General features: G+C 50.1%; 1 protein-coding gene across 1 annotated transcript in view; it reads left to right on the top strand.

Moving 5' to 3' along the window:
- The first annotated feature begins 1,232 nt into the window (after positions 1-1,232).
- Positions 1,233-21,364, top strand: part of LOC124227194 (cationic amino acid transporter 4-like) — a 45,139-nt gene continuing 25,007 nt past the window's right edge. Inside the window, exons 1-3 of the mRNA XM_046641050.1 lie at positions 1,233-4,676; positions 5,010-5,163; positions 5,415-5,513. The gene's annotated coding sequence lies outside the window, so the exon portion shown is untranslated. The remainder of the gene's footprint in view (positions 4,677-5,009; positions 5,164-5,414; positions 5,514-21,364) is intronic.

The following is a 21,364-nucleotide window of genomic DNA, read 5'->3' as shown; positions in this document are numbered from 1 at the left end:
ATTGCCCAAATAAATATCTGCTATTTGAAGTGTAGTGAATTTTTCCTGAGTCGACATCTCATACTTCTGGAGGCCAGGAGTCCCAGATCCAGGTCTGGGAGGGTTGATTTCTGGTGAGGCCTCTCCTCCTGGCCCAGAGAGGGCTGCCTTCTTGCTGTGTTCACATGGGGGAGGGGGAGAGAGCAAGCTTTCTGGTGCATCTTCTGATAAGGATATTAATCCTCTTGGGTCAGGACCCACCCTCATGACCTCATTTAACCTTAATTACTTCCTGTCTCCAAATAGAGTCACACTGGGGGTTAAAGCTTCAACACTTGAATTTTCGGAGGACAAAATTCAGTTGTGGGGGACTGTAATTGACCACTCGAAGATGTGTCTCTTTGGCATGAGGATTACTTTGGGCTGGTTACTTTTAAAAACTGCAGACATGAGAGAAACTCTGAAAAGCAGAATTTACTTACCCTTTGTTAAGGGATAGTTATATTTGTAAAGGACATCTCCATCTGTAAAGGTGTCTCCCTCTCTGTAACAGGAAGAAGGGGGGATGATCTTATCTCTAGAAACTCTTATCAATTCAGAAGGCAACGACTTAAATCTGCATGATAACCTTACCCTTGTTTACTGTGCTTTTCTGGTAATCTCCCATAACTGACTCCCCCCACCCCCAACATCCTCCTTTGTCTTTAACTAAGGATGGTATTTAAGGTGAGAGCTTCTACACTTTTGGCGAGTTGCTCACTTTGCCTGAGTTTCTCCCATGTATACATGTTATAAAGCTTTGTTTAATTTTCTCCTGTTATTCTGTCTCGAGTAAATATAATTCATTTTCTGGCCAGAAGGATCCAGAGTGGGTAGAGGAAATGTCTTCCTCCCCTACACAGTCTATAGCACCCTCCTTCTTCAGGGCTCCCACCACACCATGTACATGACTGAATTGTAGCCTGTGTCATGTTGTGTTGTTAAGCACTATTTATTTTTCTGATTCTAAAATAACACATACTTAGAGTAGAAAGAGTGGAAAATGCAGAAAAATATGAAGAAAATAAAATATGTAAACACACAACATAGAGATAAATATTGTTAATGTGCCAGGGGATTTTTGGTCTTTTCTCTGTGTATATACATATATATACTTTTTTGACTCAATTTGGATAAAAAAATATGGGGGTTTTTGGTAACAGCTTTAGCTGTTATACATACCATACAATTCACCCATGAGTGAATTCACCAAACGAGAGAGAGCAGAGGATGGCCCAGGTTAGTGCAGGGACCGTGGGGGCTGAGGAGGGTACAGGTGTCTGTGTCATCATGAAGGCCAGCTCCCTAGGACTACACCCCAGTTGACATGGGGACTCAGTGCACACTCAGGTGGTAACAAGGCACGGTGAGGTCCAGAATCTTCCATGTGGAAGATGAAGTGGCCAATGGAAGATGAGGAAGCCACACTCCACGGTCATTTAGGGGCAGACATTGGGGAGGACAGGCTGACGGCTGGCAGCAACTCTGTTCTGTGCTCCGCTCTGCAGGCAGCAGTCTTTATGCAAAGCCCTGGAAGAGTGACCTTCACTGACCTGGCGAGGTCATCAAACTCTCTGCTCACCTGGACATCCTGAGGAGAGACCCAGGACCAGGCAGCACATTGTCACTTTCTGAGAACTTGACTTCTTTTACTCACACACACAGGGTGTTGAAAAAGCTCCTTAGAACAGCTTCTCTCCTATGGATAACAATGTCATTACTCCCCAAACTATTAAAAGAGAGAAGGGCAGGGGCTCCAGGGGGCTTCTGGGGGCTGGTTACATAGGTCTATGCTGTTTGTGAAAATTCACTGGGCTCTGCCCTTAATCCACGTGCACTTTGCAGCATAAATGTTGTTCCTCAATAAAAAATGAAAACCAGAGAGGCTGGGGAAAGAGAACTAGCACTGAGTCTGTCTCTGCACACGCCCTTTCCGTAGGGTCTGTCATCTCATCCCGTCTCACAGTGACCCTGGCTGGAAGGTATTAGCCCCATTTCACATGGACACAAGGCTGAGTCCAGGGACGGGTTTTACATGAACTGTAGGAATTCAGAAGGATTTCCCTTAAAGCTGAGGATACAATCTGGGCTAGGCAGATTAGACTAATGATAACAGTGAAGGAACAGGAAATAAAACATTGTTTCTAGATGAGTGCTGATCTTTGATTCAGAATCCAAGATCCAATGTTGATGGATCAGATTTCGGTCCCAGGCCTCTCTGATTCCAAGCCCTATGGGATTTCCTTATACTAATCCTTCTGATAACAACCACACATCATATTGAATAAGCATGTATGGTGCAGGACAATTTCATGTATCATTCCATTTGTTTTAGAATGATGGAGCCCAGTGTTGACCGGCCTTCTCAGAGCACAGGGAACATGGTCAAGGCAAGCTCATCTATGGCTGTAGAGCCATAGAGATGAGGCAGGGAGAAGGAAACAAGGACATTCAACACCAAGTTTATAACATTGTATAGGTTTCAGGTGTACAATAGTATAATTCAACATCTATGTACACTACAGCATGCTCACCACCAAAAGTGCATTTTTCATCCATCAGTGTATAATTGATTCCCTTTACCCATTTTGTATTCTCCCCAATGGTTTCTTTAAACATGACAACAAAAGCTCAAGCAAAGTAAGAAAAATATAGGTAAACTGGACTTCATCAAAATTAAAAACTTGTATGCTTCAAAGGATCAAGAAAACCATCAAGAAAGTGAAATGAGAATAACCCACAGAATGACAGAAAACATTTATAAATCATATATCTGATATTGTATACAGACTATAAAGAACACTTACAATTCAACAATAAAAAGATAAATAGCCCAATTTTAAAATGGACAAAGGATCTGAACAGACATTTCTCCAAAGGTAGACAAATGTCCAGTGAGCACATGGAAAGACTCTTGACATCCTTAGTCATTAGGGAAATGCAAATCAAAACCACAGTGCGATGCACCCCCAGGATGCCTACAGTCAAAAGTCAGAGAAGAGCAAGTGTTGAAGATGATAGGGAGCGACTGGAACCCTCACACACTGTGGGTGGGAATGCAAGATGGAGCAGCTGATCTGGAAAACTATGGGACAGTTCCTAAATGCTAAATATGAAGTTACTGTATGACCCAGCCATTCTGCCCCCAGGTATATACCCCAGACATGAAAACAGGTGTCCATACAAAAACTTGTATGTGGATTTTCATAGCAGCATTACTCTCAATAGCCCCAAAGTAGGAGGAATCCAAATGTCCATCTACTCCTGATGGAGAAATAAAATGTGAAATATCCAGACAAGGAATATTATTTATCCATAAGAACGAATGAAGTGGTGATACAACATCAACAAATCTTTCACTATGCTAAGTGAAGGAAGCCAGTTACAAAGACCGCATATTGTCTGATTTCATGGATATGCAATGTCCAGAACAGGCAAATCCATAGAGACAGAGAGTAGACTAGTGGTGGCCAGGGGAGGGGGGAGATGGGAACGTGAAGTGACTGGAATTGGGGACAGAGTTTCTTTCGGGGGCAATGAAAACGTTCTGAAATTAGATAGAGGCGATGGCTGCACAATTCTGTGGCTATACTACAACCCACTGAAGTGTATATTTTCAGTTGGTGAGCATTATGTATGTGAATAAAGGTGCTATCAAAGTAAAAGATAAAGCACCAAGCTGTTCCCAAGAAAGAACTCCAGGGGCAGGAAGGGCTGGGTGCCAGAGAGCAATGGAGCCTGGTAAACAGAGGAGCAGAGTAAGAAGTGGGGAGACCAGTGCCTTCCCCAAGTTGGCCCCTTGTGTGTTACCTGATTGAGGTAGTGGAACGTCAAATAGTCACTCATGTCTAAGGGCTTTAAAACGGAGCTGGGAAGCCATGAAGGAAATGGCTCCTATACACATCCTTAGGGAGCAGCACATGACCTTCTGAAATGAGTAACCGGCAAGAACCTGCAGCCCCTCACAGTGATGGGCTTTTGCCCCCCTCTAGCTGGACTTAGCACTCAATTATTTTTAGCCAAGATTAGCTTTCTGCTCCCAAACCCAATTAACATTCTTAGTATGCAAACTTCCCTTTCGGTGTCTTTAAAAGCCTCTGACTTTTACTCCCTAGGGGGACACTATTGGGGTTTCTATCCGAATCTGTGCTCCCTGAATTGCAACTCTCTGATCCCACAATAAACGCCTCTCTGCCTCTCATTTTCGTTCTTCACTTGTAGGTTAATCAGGCCAGTGGTGCGTGTCTGACTCCTGCCCAGCACTTGGGTTTCTGTTTTGACTCGAGCCACAATATCAGCAAAAGCTGCAAAGCGAATATGCTCCTGATCTTTTCGATTTGTTCTGTCTTCTAGGCTTAGCCTGAAAGCTGACTCTGTAAATGGGCCCTTTGCACAGCGCTGCCAGGACTTGGTTAAAGTCACTGAGGAGTTTCCAGCAAAGGTACAGCTCTGCTAGCGTCTCTGCGGCGTGTCTCATGCACTCCTTGAGAAACGTTTTACTGATCCCCACCTCTGAGCACTGGCCTACGGAGGCCTGACCTGCACCGTAACCATCACATTCACAGACACAGAGAAACCCGTGGACATGCAGGCCAGGATCGCGCCAGGCCTCCCCGCAGCCGCTCTGCTCCCGCTCGGGCTCACCGGCGTCCTGTGAGGTGAGCATGGGGGCCCCTCCTACAGATGGGGAAACTGAGGCTCGGAGAACTCAAGCCACACAGGGAGGAGGGCTCGGGGGCCACACCGCTGGCTGACCCGAGGCTCCACTTTAATCGGAGCTCCCTTCTTCCGGCCCGTTCACCGCGCGGTGACCGAGCACCGCCGGGGCAGGCGCGGGAGGCGGCGGGAAGGTGGCAGAAGGGCGCTGCCGGCCCGGCCCGGCCCGGGGCTCGCGGAGGAACGGAGACGGCTCCAGCGGAGGTTTGGGGAGGCCGCTAAGACGCGGGGCGGTTCCGCGCACGGCTCCCGCCACTGACCTGTGGGGTCCACAGTGTGGCTCGGCTCTGCGACCAAGACCACCATTCGGCTACCGGCGCCAAAATGTCATAATAAAGGCGCGCGACGCGTCACGTACCCCGGCCTGGCTGAAACTACGTCGCAACCTTTGCAGGCTGCCACCACAAAAGGCGCATGCGCAAAAGGAAGGTAGGCCGGCCGCGTTTGTGGACCCCCCCCACCCCCAATTGCGCGTGCGCGGTAAGGGCGGCTGCGTCCTTTACGCTTGAGCTGGCAGAGCCGTCCCGGCCCTAGTGGGTGGGGCTGCCTGGGAGGCCAGGCGGTGGCGCTCCCGGGAAGGCGACCGGCCCCCACGCCGGTAGACAGGGGAGTGAGAGCGCACGGTGGGCGGAGTCCGGGACAGGGGCCTGGGGCCCCAGGTACAGGAGGCGGCCTTGCAGAAACTCGCGCTGGGGCCGAAGACGACGCTGAGCGCCCAGGAGATGGACCCGGACAAGCCGTGCAGGCGGCGGACTGCGCCATCCACCCCGCTGTGTTCAGTGAGTGGGCGCGGGCGGGGCTGCGCGCTCGGTGACCCCCGACACCCCTGCTCTCCGCCCCCGCCCTTGTCGGAGCCCCTGAGGCCCAGGGCAGAATCGGGGTTTGAGGGTGGCAGCCACGCCCGCCCGCTGTTGCCGAGCCGCCCGGCCCGGGCAAGGAGGGCTCCCTGCGCACGGAGTCTGTCTCTGCAGGAGCCCGGTTGCCCTGCTGACGCTGCACGTGGCGCCCCTCGCCGTCCTCCAGATGCTCCGTCCTTGTGCCAAGCAGAGGCTGCTGAGCGAGCCCCAGGCCCCTGCGGCCGTGTCTGCCCCCATTGAGCCTGACTGAGACGAGAGGTCAGAGTTCGGTCTGGTGCTCCCTGGCCCTGTATCCCGGGCGGCGAGGGGGCAGCGCCGGGCACGGGGCGGCCTTGGCCCTCAGTGGCCAGGCCTGTCCGTCGGTCTTGTCCCAGGACCCGCTGGGCCATCCAAGGGCTCGCCCCTGGGGCTCCAGTCCCCAGCTTCGGCCTGGCTGCCTCCCTGGAGAGAGCACCTGCGGATCGGGTGGACGCAGAGCTGGTGCCCCAGGGAGGCCGAGTAGGCTGGGCCTCATCTGGGACATTTGCTACCCCAGCCTCTCCTCCCCTCTGCGCTCCTGCCTTCGTTCCACAAACCCGGGATCGAGACTGCTTTGGTGCCTGTGCTCATGGTTTGTCCGGCCTCAGGGAAGCGCTCAGGGAGCTGGGCAGGCAGAGGCCTTCCTGCCACCCCCTCGCCTGTACCCCACTCTCCTCAAGTCCTGCTCTGGAGTCTGGCCAGATGAGCTTCCCTCCTCGGGTTGTGGGATGGGAGTGAGCGTGGCAGCCCCTGGCTGTCCTGGACACTCAGGGTGCAGAGGCTGGAGTGGCAGAGCACCGGGCTCAGGTGTGAGGGGCCTCCACACTCTCGAGGGTCATGACTGAGGCATGAACAGGTGCTGGTGACAAGGTGTCACTGTGCAGCTCCAAATGCTTCCTCCCCATGTGTCCCTTCTGCTCCCAGGTGCTATCAGAAACCCTCTGACGTGCAGCCGAACCTCCTGGGCTGGCTTCTTGCCCAGAAGCATGGGGCTCTCTCAGACACCCGGAGAAGGGCTGACGTTTGGGTGGAGAGCAGCCTGGGCCCCTGTGGGCAGGAGTGCCAGGGTCCTGGGTCCCCAGATCCCCTGTCCTGTGCCGCCCGGGCACTCGAGTGCTGGCCTCCTCACTGACCCACGCTCTGTCAGCTCTCTCTGTGTCTCTGACCGCCAGGGCCTCTTTCTCTCTGCCAAGAACTGTAGCCCCCACAAGGCCCTCCTTTTCCTGGGCCTGCGGCCTCTGCGGCCTCTTCAGTCTCTGGTCCATGGCCCCGCTGCCCCGCACTCGCCTCTCTCTCCCAGACCCCCCGGGTCCCTCCGGTTCTATTGCTGCCCATTCTCTCCTTTTACAGGTTGCGTTTATTGGTGTATCTCTGGGGGTTGGGGCTCTCTCTTGTTTCCATGGAAACTGCCGTGGTCCCCAGAAAGCCAGAGCAGCTTCGAGCGGCAAGGGCAGGACCCTGTGGGCCATCCCTGCCATCAGCTTAGAGACCGAGGACAGGATTTCAGGGCTCGCTTTATTAGAGACAACCTGCAGTCCTTCTGGAATGGGACCAACCCCCCCCCAACCCCCAGGGGCTAACTCAGCTGGGTGAGACTCGGCTCTGTAGAGGTGTCCCCACCCCAGAGAAGGACAGCAGACCAAGGGGCAGGGAAGGAGCAGCGTGGTGCACTGTGCAGAGCAAAGCCCTGGGTTTGAGAAACGCCTCAGCCTCTGAGATGCTGTCGGCCACCCGGGTGGGTAGCCTGAGGGCAAACTGTGACTCTTCTTTTCTGCCTGGTTTCTAAGCTGAAAGTACGTTCCAGGCTTTTCCAGGGGTGTGTGAGGGAGGGCTGAGATCCCTTCTGTGCTCTGGCTTCACCCTCCTTCCCGCCCCTCCCCATGTCGCCCACCTGGAAGTTCCAGGTGCCACCTGGAGCTCAGGCCAGGGAGGAGTGGGGCAGGGCCGAGGGGCAGGTCAGGGGAGGGGTGGGTAGACTAGCGGCTGAGCTGAGGAATGGAAGGGTGAGTTTCCAGAAGGAAGGAGAAACCGGGAACAGAGCCCTCCTCCCTCGAGGGGTGTTGGGGCTCATGCACTGAGGACTCTGGGTGCCAGGCCGGCTCTAGCACTGGGGGCACAGTGGGACTGCGAGGTGGACATGCTCTTGGTCCAGGGAGGGAGATGGCTAGACAAACCGACAGTAACAGACGGGAGGAGGCCAGTGCAGCTGGCCTTGCTAGAGCAGTAAGGGTTGAGCAGGCTGAGGGGCCCTGGGAGCCAGCTGCAGTGTCCTTGCCCTGCAGCCCTGCAGGCGGGAGGTGGGGAGGGGCTGAGAGAGGAAGGGCAGGCGGGGAGGCAGGGCAGAGCATGGATCCAGTGGATCCAGGCCATTGGTGGGAGCGGGGCCTGAGCTGGGGGTGCAGGAAGAGGGAGAGAGTGGAGAGTCAGGAGGGGTGCCGTGGGAGTGGCGCTGGGAGCACTGGCATAGAGGGGTTGGGAGGTCAGAGGGGGCTCTGAGGGAGGTGGGGAGGAAGCCCTGAGCACGGGGACAGGAGTGGAGCACTGGGCTCCACAGGGTCATTTTCGGCTCAGGTGCTCAGGCCTTGGGTCCTACTGGGCTGGGCGGCCAGTGGCCAGGATACCAGGACACAGGGGCCTTGGGGAGATGCCTGATGGGGTAGAGGGCAGCCTGGGGAGGGCTTTGATGGGGAGGAGGAGGAGGGGAGTGGCAGATGAGGGGCCATGCCAGGAATGTGCTGTGGCCAGGAGGCCGAGGCCAGCAGACAAGACATATCTCTGAGGCCCCTGTCGCAGTGTCTGTGCACAGAGACCTTCCTACCACCTCATTAATGGCAGGATCTGGGGCGGAGAAAATAAAGAGTTGTCAGAGTGTTTTTCCAACTGTGGGGACCGTGGTGGCCCAGGAGGACGAGGGGGTTTGGGGCTCTGGGCACTCACTGGCCTTAGGTTTCCCACAGAATCGGGGTGTGCAGCTGATCCAGGCCGTGGGCTGGAGCCCACTGAGGGGCTTGACTCTGTCTGGGTTCCTGACCCCTGGCCATCGAGGTGGCCCATGGGGACTGTCACCGACCAGCTCACTCATTTCTGCATTTTCCCGCAGAAAAGGGGGAAGCAGAAGACCCCGGAAGCACCGAGGGGGAATGCTTGTCATGGGGGCACGTGGGTCACTGAGGAAAGAAATTCAGTGGAGTGCTCCCTGTTGAAGTTCAGGAAACTACATTTTAAAAGATGTCCCTCCAGGACGTGGGGGATGAACGTGGTGCGCCGAAGCCGTGGGCCTCGCATGCAGCTTTACTGTGCTTTGCAGGAGCCACAGGCCCCAGCCTGGTGCGGTGACAGGCGCTAGGCGTGTGGGCACCCGCCACGTGCCCGGGTGCCGAGGGACAGGCGCAAAGAGGAAACGTCTCACCTCACACGTGATTCTTATACTGATTCCATGTTGAAGTGAGAATATGTTGGATATTTTGGGTTAATTAAAACAGATGTTTAAATTAATTTCCTGTTTCTTGTTACTTTTTGTGTGGCTATAGAAAATTTAAAATCACATGTGTGGCTCACATCACATTTGTATTGGACAGTGCTGCTCCAGAACATTCGCACAGCACTTCCAGAACACTGCGTCAGGGCTGTGTGCATGTGTGGGGAGGGGTCACCGGGCACGTCCAGGTGGGAGAACACCTTCCCGAGAAGCGCAGGCTCAGTCCAGGGTTAAAGTGCACGTGTGCGCGTCCATGGTGCACATCGGTCATTACATCTGTAACGTGTTCTGGAAGTGACGATTGAGCCCCTGCTGTGTGCCCGCCAGAGGGGCAGCGGGCCTGGCTGGTGGGTGCAGACCTTCCTTCTGGTGGGCTCTCCACCCACCGATGGATGCCCTGGCCGCCCACTCGCCCTGGCCTCCACCCTGCCAGGCAGCCTTGACAATCTTGGGTGGCCGCTGTGCTGCCATGCTGGCTGCAGTGCGCTCCCACGGCAGGCCTGTCGTGTGTCTGTGCTCTCCTCATTTCTCCCCCGTCCTCCCTGCCCCCTGTTCTTTTCCTCTCACAACATGCATTCAGTCTACACTCACGGCCAGTCACTAATATTTGCCTCCACGGCCGCACTGGCCCGTTTCCCCATGAGGGGCCGCTCCCATCACGAAGGACAAAGGCCGCTTTTGGGGACCAGCAGGAAGGGATGGGAGCAGCAGCTCCTCTGGGCTTTTTATAAACTGTGCTTGTCAAGTAGCTCTGCCAGGAGAGCTTGCAGGGGACGGTGAGTGGGGATCACAGGGGCCACACCAAACAGCAATGGCAGAGAGGGTCCCACTGGTTATGGCTGCCTTCTCAGCTTCAGGGCTCCCGAGTCACAGGTGGCTGAGAGGCTGGTGTGTTTTAGTTTTTCTTCATTAGAGGGTCACGGAACACTGAGTGGCCTCAAGGTAGCTTTAGGGGTGGGAGTAGCCCTGACCTTGAAGACAATAAGCCAAACCATTTAGAACATTCAGTGATCACTGTCTGTCTGTGATGCCTAAGAGAGCCCCTCCGTAAGTGGACCTGGGAGCTTGTCCCCCGCTCCCCACCCCAGCCCGCAGTCACCCTTGGCTCAGCCCCACCTCAAAGTTACACTGCTTTCTTATTGCCGGGGTTCATGAGCCTTGTCAGATTTAAAGATGAATGTTGTTTGTTAGGGTCCTCCAGTTGGTAACAAAGCTTTGTGAAAACCTGAGGGTCCGTTCACGGTGTTCTCTATCGCCTTCTGAAGATGTTAAGGCACAAAGATTTAGAAGTCGTTCCGTGTGCTGGTCCCGGTTATGCTACAGCTGAACCAACCAAGTGACTGAGACCAGTGACCTCCCCCTCCACGACCTCAGCTTCGGGTCTCAGAGAAAATACCCGTATTACTGGGTCTTTTATAAACAGACGTCAGCACGTTTTGCTTAAAGTCAAAGTTAGGACGCTTTTACTGAGACTGTGGACAGTGAGGACGAGGATGAGTTGTGTTGTCACCTACAGCTTCTAAGCTTCTGTGGGTCTTAAATGCTGTGGAGAATCCAAAAACCCTTTTCCCCCCTAAGATGTCCTGACCTTATACATTTGACTGACAGTTTTAGGGATTTTTGTGGACACTCCTCCTTTCACAGACCTCAGATTTTAAAATTCCAGTTCTAAGCTTTTATACTTTAGTCCACATGCCGCATCAATGAAGGAGCCTGAAAAATGCAAATTCCATTGAAAACCTAACTCATTTTTCCTAGAATTTAGTAAATCTTTGTGCTTTGAAACCTTGCATTGGGAACACTGACTATTTCGCCCCCCTGGGCCGACCCGCCCCACCTCCTCCCGCTGGTAACCACTGAACTGTTTTCTTAGTCCATATATGAGTGAAATCATCTGGTGTTTGTCTTTCTCAGTCTGGCTTGTTTCACTTAGCATAGTACCCTCTGGGTCCATCCATGTTGCTGAAAATGGCATAAATTTGTCTTTTTTATGGCTGAGTAGTTTCCATTGTATGTGTATACACCACATCTTCTTTATCCAATCATCGGACGATGGGCACTTGGATTGTTTCCATGTCTTGGCTATTGTGAATAGTGCTGCAATGAACATAGGGGTGCATATGTTACTTTGGACTGTTGATTTCAAGTTGTTTGGGTAGATACCCAGTAGTGGGATAGCTGGGTCTATGGTAGTTCTATTTTTTAGTTTTTTGAGGAATCTCCATACTATTTTCCATAGTGGCTGCACGAGTTTGCATTCCCACCAGTGGTGTACGAGGGTTCCCTTCTCTCCGCACCCTCTCTAACATTTGTTATTTTTAGTCTTAGTGATTATAGCCATTTAACAGGCATAAGGTCGTATCTTAGTGTAGTTTTGATTTGCATTTCCCTGATGATTAGTGATGTTGAACATCTTTTCATGTGTTTATTGGCCATCTGTATCTTCTTTGGAAAAATGTCTGTTGGTATCCTCTGCCCATTTTTCGATTGAGCTATTTGGTTTTTTGTTGCTCAGTTATGTGAGTTCCTTATATATTATGGAGATTAACCCCTTGTCAGATATATGATTTGTGAATATTTTCTCCCAGTTGGGGGTTGTCTTTTTGTCTTGATCCTAGTTTCTTTTACCTTGCAGAAGCTCTTTAGTCTAATGAAGTCCTACTTAATTATTTTTTCTTTTGTTTCCCTTGGCTGAGAAGACATGGTATGCAAAAAGATCTTTTTAACTTCCATGTTACAGAGTGTACTACCTACAATATCTTCCAGGAGTTTTATGGTTTCAGGACTTATCTTCAAGTGTTTGATCCATTTTGAGTTTATTTTTGTGTATGGTATTGATATTGAACCTGAAGTGAGTTCGCTCACCCATTGCGCAACAAGCCAATCTCTGACACCAGGGGTAGTGGAAGAAAGTAGGAATTTTATTATTGCACAGTGCTGAGCAAGGAGAAAGGGCAGTGAACACTGAAATCCCAAACTCCCCAAAAAGCTAAAAGGAAGAGTTTTTATTTGGAGTTTTAGGTAGGGGAGGGGGAGCATATGGCCTTGCTGGTCGGAGCTCTCCCACCAGCCTGTCTTTGGCCTTGAGACACTTGCAGAGAGGAGGGAGCCCGTGACCTTGCCGGTCAGCAGCTTTTCCACCAGCCTGTATCTCTTTGTGGGGAGGAGATAGTGAATCCAGGTCCTTGTCCTTGGCGGTGTCTGTCTCCATGGAGGATGGTGGATTCTGGAGCCAGGAAGCCAGGGAGTAAGCAGGGAATGAGTGTTTTGGTTTTAACCCCATATATGCTAGGTGTAATGTGGGGAAACTGATATCAGGGCTGGTATCAGCATGAGATAATGGTCTACTTTCATTCTTTTGCATGTGGCTGTCCAGTTTTCCAAACACCATTTATTGAAGAGACTGTCTTTTCTCCATTGCATGTTCTTGGCTCCTTTGTCGAAGATTAGCTGCCTGTAGATTTGCAGTTTTATTTCTGGGCTTTCAGTTCTGTTCCATTGATCTGTGTGTGTCTGTTTTTGTACCAGTACCACGCTGTTTTCATTACTATGGCTTTGTAGTCCATTTGAAGTCAGGGATTGTGATGCCTCCAGTCTTGTTCTTTTTTCTCAGGATTGCTTTAGCGATTTGGGCTCTTTGGTTGCCCCATATGAATTTTAGGATTCTTTGTTCTATTTCTTGAAGAATGTCATTGGGATTCTGATTGGACTAGCATTGAAGCTGTAGATTGCTTTGGGTAATATGGACGTTTTAGCTATGTTTATTCTTCCAATCCATGTGCATGGAATCTCTTTCCATCTCTTTATTCATGATCTATTTCTTTCAATAATGTCTTGTAGTTTTCATTGTATAAGTCCTTCACCTCCTTAGTTTTCATTGTATAAGTCCTTCACTTCCTTGGTTAAATTTATTCCTAGATATTTTATTCTTTTTGTTGTAATTGTAAATGGAATTGTATTCTCGAGATATTTGTCTGTAAGTTTGTTATTAGAGAATAGAAATACAACTGATTTTTTTAAGTTGATTTTGTACCCTACAAATTTACTGTAGTTGTTAATTATTTCTAATAATTTTCTGATGGGTTCTTTAGGGTTTTCTATATATAAGCTTATGTCATCTGCAAACAGCAAGAGTTTCACTTCTTCACTCCCTATTTGGATTCCTTTCATTCCTTTCTCTTGCCTAATGACTCTGGACAAAACCTCCAGTACTATGTTGGATAAGAGTGGTATAATGGGCATCTTTGTCTTGTTCCTGTTCTCAGAGGGATGGCATTCAGTTTTCCCTCATTGAGTATGATGTTGGCTGTGGGTTTGTCATAAATGTCTTGTATTATGTTGAGGTAATTTCCTTCTATCCCCATTTTGTTAAGAGTTTTTTAGCATAAATGGCTGTTGGATCTTGTCAAATGCTTTCTCTGCTCTATTGAGATGATCATGTGGTTTTTATTCCTCGTTTTGTTAATGTGGTGTATCACATGGATTTGTGGATGTTAAACCACCCCCATGTCCCTGGTATAAATCCCGCTTGATCATGATGTATGATCTTTTTGATGTATTGCTGTATTCGGGTTCCTAATATCTTGTTGAGGATTTTTGCATTGATGCTCATCAGCGATATTGGCCTGTAGTTTTCCTTTTTTGTGTTGTCCTTGTCAGGCTTTGATATCAGACTGAATTTTGGCCTCATAGAATGTGTTAGGAAGGCTCCATCTTCCCTAATTTTTTGGAATGGCTTGAGAAGGATAGGTATTAAATCTTCTCTGAAAGTTTGGTAGACTTCTCCAGGGAAGCCATCTGGTCCTGGGCTTTTATTTTTTGGGATGCTTTTGGTTGCTGTTTCAATCTCTTTACTTGTGATTGGTCTATTCAGATTGTCTATTTTTTCTTGATTTGGCTTTGGGAGGTTGTAAGAGTCTAAGAATTTATCTGTTTCCTCTAGTTTGTCCATTTTGTTGGCATATAGCTTTTCATAGTATTCTCTTATAATCTGTTGTATTTCTGTGGTATCCATTGTTGTTTCTCCTCTTTCATTTCTAATTTTGTTTATCTGAGCTTTCTCTCTTTTTTCCTTTGTAAGTCTGGCTAGAGGTTTGTCAGTTTTGATTATCTTCTCAAAGAATGAGCTCTTTGTACCATTGATCATTTCTACTGCCTTTTTTGTTTCAATAGCATTTATTTCTGCTCTGATTTTTATTATTTCTCTCCTTCTGCTGACTTTGGGCTTTGTTTATTCTTTTTCTAATTCAGTTAGGTGTAGTTTGAGATTGCTTATTTGGGATTTTTCTTGTTTGTTAAGGTGAGACTATATTATGATGAATTTCCCCCTTAATGTGGCTTTTGCTGCATCCCATATGAGTTGGTGTGGTGTTTTCATTTTCATTTATCTCTAGATATTTTTTGATTTCTCCTTTAATTTCTGCAATGATCCATTGGTTGTTCAATAAAATGTTGTTTAGTCTCCACATCTTTGTCTGTTTCTCAGCTTTTTTCTTTTAGTTAATTTCTAGCTTCATAACATTGTGATCAGAAAAGATGCTTGTTATTATTTCAATCTCCTTAAACTTATTGAGGCTTTCCTTGTTTCCCAACTTATGGTCTATCTTTGAGAATGTTCGGTGTGCACTTGAGAAGACTTGAGAAGACTATGTATTCTGCTGTTTGTATGGAGTGTTCTATATATGTCTATTAACTCCAACTGGTGTAGCTTTTCATTTAATTCCACTGTTTCCTTGTAGTTTTCCATCTGGATGATCTATCCATTGATGTGAGTGGAGTGTTGATGTCCCCTACTATTATTGTGTTATTATTAATGTCTTCTTTTAGGTTTGTTAATAGTTGCTTTATATACTTTGGTGCTCCTGTGTTGGATGCATAGAAGTGTTATGTGTTCTTGGTGGTGTGTCCCTTTAATCATTATATACTGCCCCTGTTTGTCTTTCTTTACCTGTCTTATCTTGAAGTCTACTTTGTCTGATATAAGTATTAAGACACCTGCTTTCTTTTATTTGCTGTTAGCTTGGAGTATCGTCTTCCACCCCTTCACTCTGAGCCTGTGTTTGTCATTGAAGCTGAGATGTGTTTCCTGGAGGCAGCATATTGTTGGGTCTTGTTCTTTAATCCATCTTGTCACTCTGTGTCTTTTTATTGGATAATTCAATCCATTTACATTTAGGGTGATTATCGATGTGTGAGGGCTTAATGCTGCCACTTTGTCACTTGTTTTCCAGTTCTCCTTCATTTCCTTTGTTTCTTATCCCATGTATTTTGGTCTACCAATTGAGTTATGTAGTTTTTTATGTTGTGTTTCTTTGTTTTCTCCTTATTTATTATTTGTGTCTCTGTTCTGCTTTTTTGTTTAGTGGTTACCATGTTTGTATTCAAAATCTCGTAGATAAGATAGTCCATTTTCTGATCGCCCCTTATTTCCTTAGACTAAGCCGATTCAATCCTTTTCCTCTTCCCCTCCTAAGTTGTTTTTCTCACATCTCATTCCAACTTGTGTTGTGAGTTTGTGATTAAAATGACAAGATTGTCTTTATTTTTGGTGTTTTCTTTCCCTGTATCTCTTTTTTTTTTTTTTCAGAAAGATTAGTCCTGAGCTAACATCCACCGCCAATCCTCCTATTTTTTTTTGCTGAGGAAGACTGGCCCTGAGCTAACATACGTGCCCATCTTCCTCCATTTTATGTGGGATGCCTGCCACAGCATAGCTTGACATATGGTGCATAGGTCTGCACCCAGGATCCAAACCGTCAAACCCTGGTCTGCTGAAGCAGACCATGTGAACTTAACCACTGCACCACCAGGCTGGCCCCTTCCCTGTATCTTTAATGCTATTCTTGAGTGTTTGCTAACATGTTCTGATATGTAGCTACGATTTTCTGATTTTGTCTACCTATTTATCTCCTTACTCTGTGATTTGTAACCCCTTTCTCCCCCTTTTTTTTCCAGGTATGAGGGTCTTCTTGAGGACTTCTGGGGAGGGTTGTCTCATGGCTATGAACTCCCTTAGCTTTTGTTTATCTGGGAAAGTTTTTATTTCTCCATCATATCTGAAGGATATTTTCACTGGATAGGGTATTCTTGGCTGAAAATTGTTGTCCTTCAAAGATTTGAATATGTCATTCCAGTCTCTCCTAGCCTGTAAGGTTTCTGCAGAGAACTCTGCTGAAAGCCTGATAGGGGTTCCGTTGTAGGTTATTTTCTTCTGCTTTTCTGCCCTTAGTATTTTTTCTTTGTCATTCACTTTTGCCAGTTTCACTAGTATATGCCTTGCAGTAGGTCTTTTTACATTGACATGCTTAGGAGATCTGGCAGCTCTTCCACATGAATTTCCATCTCCTTCCCTAGGTTTGGGAAAATCTCTGCTTTTGTTTCTTAGAAGAAGCTGCCTATTCCTTTGTCCTTTTCTTCTCCTTCTTGAATACCTATAATTCTTATGCTGCATTTCCTAATTAAGTCGGATATTTCTTGGAGACTTTCTTCATTTCTTTTTAGTCTTAGTTCTCTCTCCTCTGTCTGGAGCACTTCAACATGTCTGTCTTCGATTATGCTGATACGCTCCTCTATGATGTCCCCTCGAACATTCAAGGACTCCATATTTTGTTTTATTTCTTCCATTGTGTCTTTCTTCTCCAATATTTCTGATTGATTCTTCTTTATTGTTTCAATCTCTTTTGTGAAGTAGCTCCTGAACTCGTTGAATTGCTTCTGTACATTTTCTTTTAACTCATTGAGCTTTTTGATGATAGCTATTTTGAATTCTCTGTCATTTAGATTACATATTTCTGTGTCCTCAGGACTGAATTCTGAGTACTTGTCCTTTTCTTTCTGATCTGAAGATCTAATATAATGTTTGATACTGCTAGAGGGCATGGCTCTTTTTTGCACATCTTGGTATTGTTTGGTTGCAGTTACTGCCTATTGCCACTGGTGGGGGTCAAGAACCACGTATTCTGAGCCCTCTGCACTCTGCCTAGATCTCAGGTGCTGGAGCAGCGCTGGGTGGGTGAGGGGAGGGGTGCTTTCTCAATCAGATCTTGCTATCTGCTCTCCTGGGGTGTCAGCTTGATGAGGTCGCCCCCGGTGAAAGCTTTCACCTGGGTAGAGGGCTTCCCTCTAGGCTGCGAGGACCCTAGGGACCCTTGATGTTCCACAAATGAACATCCTCTCCCCCGTTCCTTCCCTCTCAGAGGCCTTCTGTGGTCCCAGATCACAATCTTTGGGGGAGGGAGCCAAGTTTTCTCTGACCCTGTTCCACCTCCTCTGAGAGGGGCTCCAGCCTCTCCACCCTCCATCGTGTGGTTGTGTGGGTCCATCAGACCTCTTTTCTGTTGTGTTTGGATGTCCTATGTTTGAGTATGATTGTCCTTTTCATTGTATGGTGGAGGGGAGAGATTACCAGGAAAGCTCACTCCGCCATGATGCTGAACCTTCAATTATCAAACATTGGAGCTTTGAAACAGAGCTTAAAGAATATCTCTAGGAACTTTAATGCTCCTGGCTCTGCTGAATGATGACAATGTTCCATCTCCTTGTGCCCCTCTCACATCACTTCCTGAGGGGTGCAGGGCTAACTGTCAAACACCTTCCCCAGACATCACAGACACGTGGCTAACGGGTACGTGGTGCCGTCTGGTGACACATGCTTACTGTTGAGCATGTGCAGATGCTTCCTGAGATGACACCCTGGCACCCTTGGGACCCAGCACACTCTCAAACTGCCTACCTACTCCCTTGGATGTTGTGGTCTCTAGCCCTCGGGAATGGGTTTGGATGTCCCAAGGCATCTGCAGGACTCCTGGTGCCAGCTCCCTGTGTGGGTCCCCCTCAAGGAACGGCAGCCGCTGCCTTGCCCTCTGACAGGGGCTGACCTGGGCTCCTGCCCACAAGGTGGCAGGTCAGGCTCTGTCTTCCCAGCACATCCATGAGCTCCACACTTCTCCCCATCACAGCCCCCAGCAGCCCTTCACTGGAGACCCCTAGGCCCCTGGGCTGCACTGTGCTTTGGGGTCCCTGCACTTGAGAGGCCCCCAAGTGGGCATGTTCCCTGATCGCTGTGTCTCTGGGGCTTGTTTCCACGTGACAGCCCCCCAGATTCTGAGGGTAATTCAAATCCACACCCTCTCTCTGCTGGGGTTCCAGGGGTTCATCTCTACTTCTCACCACCATCCAAGCCACAGACTCTAACCTCGGACTCTGTCCTTCTGCACTCAGTCTATGGTTTTTGCCCCTCAGGACTCCTGGGCTCTGAAGCTGTGGCCTCTGACTTTCTCCACGATCGCATGTGGTCCCATGGCGTTGCTCTTTTGCATTCCAAGCAGATTTCTTCCTGAGAGTCCTGGAAAATTCATAAAATTGCCTTTGAGATCCTGGAGCCTCCACATTGGGTGAGGCACTTCAGACCAACATGTTAGAGGAACTCAACATGTGATGAGGCACACCGGGTGCCCCCTGTTGTCACAATCTCTGTGACAATAGCCACCCAGTGACAAGGGGCTCTGTGATCTTGCTGCTGTTCACTACTTTAATTCCCAAACCTACCATAGTCTACCCATGATGGGTCCTGAGCATCACTCTGAGAGCGCCCAGCTCTGTCATTCTCACTCGAGTTCATCATGTGTGCATTGGGGCTTGTGATTCCTACTGCATAGGGGGGCCAGAGAATCACACACATGTGTGTGAAGCATCTTCAGAGAGCCTGGTGCAGGGTGGATGCTCACGTCCTCTGCTCAGCTCATGGCTGCTGGGGGCCTGCTGTGTGGGCTGCTTCTCCAGGCTCCAGCAGGGTCCCAGGTCCCAGCAGGGAACCAGGGCAGGGGCCGCAGGCCAGAGGGAAGGAAAGAGGCAGAGGCCCGACAGGTCATGGCTGCAGAAGTGAGCAGGGCCTGCCCACTGCACCTTGCCCACCTTTGCTCCCCATGGAAGGAGCCAAGGCCAGAGGAGGCCACAGGAGATGCTGAAATTTGAGGCCCGACTTGGGGTCTGAGGAGTCAGAGAGAAGTGGAACTGGCTCCAGGAGAGAGTGGCCAAGAGCAGTGCTGAGGCCTGGAGTTCGGGTCCAGCAGGAAAACGAGGAAGAGGGAACATGGAGAGGGAGCTGGTTGCTTTTCCAGAACAGCTGCTATCATGGTGAGACGGACAGGGTGCCAGCTGGGGCAGAACAAGTGGGAGCACCTGCTGAGCTCTGAGGGCCAGGGAACAACAGCTAATGTCCACTGGCGGTGGGGTCACTCTAGGCGTGTTTGCTGAGTGATCTCCTGAACACTGGGGGCCTCCAATGAAGCAGGGTCGTTATCTGGCTTTTACTCACTGACCTGCCCAGGGTCAACAGTACATTTGTGGAGCTGGAATGTGACACTCAACCCAGTGATGCACTAGCACCTACAGCTGGGACCTTGGGGGATTGTGTGAGCAAGGCAGCACAATGCTCATGTCTTTCTCTTGCAGCAACAACTGGATCTCTGTGGTGGGAGCCCTGAGCCTGGGCCTGGGCCTCCGGGTCAACAAGACACTGAGGCTTCCTGTTGGGAGTGCTGGCCTGATGGAGGAGGCCCCAGCACAGACCTGCCTGTGCCTGTCCACACAGATCCCTCCTCTGTCACATCTTCCCAACCCAGTGGCAGCTGGGTGCACAGGTTCCAGAGCCCAAATGAGGAGGTGGCCTCCTAGATTCTTCTTGTGACCACTTCTTCCCTTTGCCATCACTCACCCACCTCTGGCCTGGCCCATGCACTTCTGCAGACTCCTCCCCTCCATCCTTCCCTCCCAGCTGTCCTTCCTCGTCCTCAGCCCACTGGACAGCTGCTCTGCTGTGATGGCCTGGGCACCCTCGCTTCCCCTTCATCTTCTCCCCTGCTCTTCCTCTGGCCTTGCTGGAACCCAGGCTCAGACTCACCTGTGGCTTTGTGTGCACAGCAGGGGTTCCTTCCTCCAGGATTGCCAGTGGAGAGGGAGGGGCTGACCAGGGCTGAGAGCAGGAGACAGAGAAGGGAGGGTGCAATGGAGGGTGGAGCAGGTCCACAGGGACCACTGTGCCAACAGCATGTGCACAAAGGACAGTAGCACCAGCTCCAGGGGATCCAGCCCTGCCTGGCCCTCAGCTCACTCAACTGGCAGAGGCGCCCCATGCAGCACCCCGTCCCCAACCTGTGGCTCACCCCTCTCCTGCCCTTGGCTGGAACCCAGACCTCTCTCTTAAGCTGTGGGGACCCATTTCCAGCCACCTGCTGGACGGTTCCCCAGATGGCCCATAGGGACATGGAATTCTGAGAGTCTGACCTGGACACATCATCTCCCTCTAAGGGCTGCCTCCTTCCCATCAGAAGCTGGGTGCAGCACTTGTCCCCCTGTTTCCCACATCTCCCTCCTCCATCTCACCTCCTGCAGAGAGCTCAGGCTGCCTGCTCCTCCTTCTCACTCCCCTCCTCCAGGCCTGTGCTCCTGCTACGTCCTCCTCTCTGGCCCTTCCTGCCCACCTGCTCCCAGGTGATCTTTCTACTCCAGAAATGTGCCCCTGTCCCTCCTGCTTTAAACCTGTCAGCAGCTCCTCTCTGGATGAATCCAGGCTTCTCAGTGTGTCATTCACAGCACGCCCTCAGGATCTGGGCTCTGCCAGCCCCCGTCTTCCCTCCCGCTCTGAATTCCATCCTCTCACTCCAAGCTGCCTGGAAGTCTCCGTGCAGACGGGGCGGTTTCTCCCTCTGCGTTGCTCCTGCTGCTCTTCTTGCTGAAATGCCCAGCTCCGCCCACCTCACCTGCAGAGCTCAGCTCAGGGGCTCTATCCCCATCCGACCTTTACCCCCAGGAAAGCTGGTGCACACTCTGTCCTTGCATGCATCACTCTGCAGTTTTATGAGGTTTCTTTTCCTCTACTTCCCCGGTGGGTGATCCCTTTACGGGCAGGAGTGTGTCTTGTGTGTCTGTGTCTTTGCCCCCTGCGCAGAGCTGCACACTGGGTGGGCCTCAGCCAGCATCCACTCCCTTCCTCTCTCCTGGCCCTGCAGCCTCACCCGGGGCATTCTGTCCCATGGAGACACTTCTGAGCAGAGGCGGTGGGGCCGTCCTCGGCCCTGTCAGCAGAGATGAGGAGTCCCTGCTTCCCTCTCACGCTGCTCTCTCGGCCTCCCTGGGCTCAGCTGCTCTCAGTTCCTGCGTGTGTTTCTCAGGTGTCTGCTTTGGTGTTCTCCAGTCTGTGCAGGGGGACCCAGTGTCTGCCCCGGAACTGCTGGATTATCTGTAAGAGCTTTTCCTAAACCCCACCTCGGTCCTCCCA

The sequence above is a fragment of the Equus quagga genome, chromosome 15, assembly GCF_021613505.1.
Source record: "Equus quagga isolate Etosha38 chromosome 15, UCLA_HA_Equagga_1.0, whole genome shotgun sequence".
NCBI classification, from domain to species: Eukaryota; Metazoa; Chordata; class Mammalia; order Perissodactyla; family Equidae; genus Equus; species Equus quagga.
Note: the sequence above shows the minus strand (reverse complement) of the source record. Positions and strands in the feature narration are given on the sequence as shown.